We start from the raw sequence: 2,134 nt of genomic DNA, 5'->3' as shown, positions 1-2,134 counted from the left end.
GGAGAAGGAGTAATGAAAACAGGATTCACTTGACTTCTAACCTTCTAACCATTGGTAACAGAGAATCAGCAGGAAATATTTCCATTCAGTTCAGACCAGTGTCCCACAGGGAAATAATGTGCTCAGAGGTGAGAGTAACAATGAAAACAGTGTCTAAGGAGCAGATAAAGAGAGCAGAAAATATCTGCTCTCTGCATATGCAACCCTAGGCTTTACAGGACATATTTGTTATTTTGGATTCCTAAGTCTGGTTGGGGAACAAAGCTTCGGTCTACATCATCAACCGACAAGGGAGGAATTCAGACTTCCACATGGAGCCCTCCCTCTCAGAGACTTCATCCAGCTGAGTCTGAGAGCCCAACAGGCAGTCCTGGAAAGTGTCAGAGAGGATAGAACCTGAGAACTTCTACCTGAGGTCACTGAGAACCTAACCAGCCTCACCCAGAACGTAGAGATTGCCACGTTTGTTTGCTGAGTGCACTAATGAATTTAAAAGTAGTTTATTTAATATTTTAAAAAGGGAAATGGTCATTGGAATCAGCAATACAAGGTTTATTGATGACAGTTCCATGATGGGAATGGAAGTGAAGAAGGAATGGGAGGCGTAAAGTGCTTCCAGTAAAATCGGAACATACACAAGGAGTCTTGCAGTTCGGAGGAGTATTAGGTGTGGAGGCGTGAGCAGTGAAGTGAGGGCATTTTTTCTTAATTTTTAAGAGAGATTTATTTAACCATCTTTGTTATTCTTTAAAAACATCCAGACTAAAGCGGTAGATACAACCTTGAAACAGCCATTCCTGAGAGAAACATTGGGTATTCAATAACATTCGATAAGTGAAAGAAGAATACCAAAGAGTTTTACTTTACAATTATTTTGTTATTTGTGTGACGGCATCTATTTTGGGTTTATAAACCTTTTAGTTCACTGCAAATTGTGCGATTTCTTTACAAAGTGAGGGCTGAGTTCTTCTTGTGTTTTTTGATTTTATGCTTTCAAACAAAAATTGGGGTTTTTTCCACTAAAGATTTTTACTGTTTGACAGTGAATTATTTTACATATGTATAGATATATTGAGGAGAATGTATGAATGTTTATAAATTTTGTGTGCTTAATTCTATCAATCAACCAAATTGTTTTCCCCATTACATTTTTTATTAAATTTATTGGGGTGACATTTGTTAATAAAATTATATAGGTTTCAAGGGTTCAATTCAATAGTACATCATATGTATATTATATTATATGTTTTAAAAAGTTAAGTATTAAATGTAAAATTTTCTCTTGCATCCTTAGTAGTAAAAATCTTCTCTATATACATATTATGTTCTTATTTCACATCTATTTCTCCATATTCCTATGTTTTTAAAAAGAGCCATCACCTTCTTTCACCCTGTGAATGTTATTCTTTTGCATTCAACTAATGATGACCGCTGTTTTTCCTACATATATTTGATTCCATTTACGTTTATATAGGTAGAAATTGTAACTTTGGATATTGCTTCCAACACTGCCTTTTTAAAAATTATTTTTTAATTTACAGGTCTTTGGCAACTTAATCATTAATTGTCGAGGTGTACGCTGTGATGAGGCGAGGGGAGCAGTAAAGGTCCAGTCAGTATGAGGTCCTTCAAGTTCAAGGGAACGGCAGCACCCATGCCAGCTGCCTCTTCTCTCTGCACCTGGCTCTCCGTGGGATCTTCATTCATGTTGCTTTTCCCTCATTGGCAGGAAGTGGTGTTCTTTTGAACTGTATCTTCTTGCAGTGCATTGGATTCCAGAGCTTTATTTTTTGTTTTTTACTGTTTCCCAAATTAGACAGTCCTGTTGCATTGTGATCCAGCATGTCTGCACACAAACACAGAAATACACAAATATGCACACATGTCCGGGGGCATGCACACACACGACTTTCAAAGAGAACCATGAAATAATACTGTGTGCACTCTCACTGTGTGTGATGCACTCTCACATTTTCTTTTGTGCTTCCTTGGTTCTATTCTACTTAATTCTTACAAGCCATAGTCTGACACCCTACTGCGTCCTGATACAGAATATGGAAAATATTCCTCTGGCATGTCCTCCATACCTAGGTCACTGTTTCCTCTTTCTCTTCTTTCTCTCATTTTTCTGAGA

This window comes from Pteropus vampyrus, unplaced genomic scaffold (genome assembly GCF_000151845.1).
Source record: "Pteropus vampyrus isolate Shadow unplaced genomic scaffold, Pvam_2.0 Scaffold561, whole genome shotgun sequence".
Lineage (NCBI taxonomy): Eukaryota > Metazoa > Chordata > Mammalia > Chiroptera > Pteropodidae > Pteropus > Pteropus vampyrus.
This window is presented reverse-complemented; position numbering follows the sequence as displayed.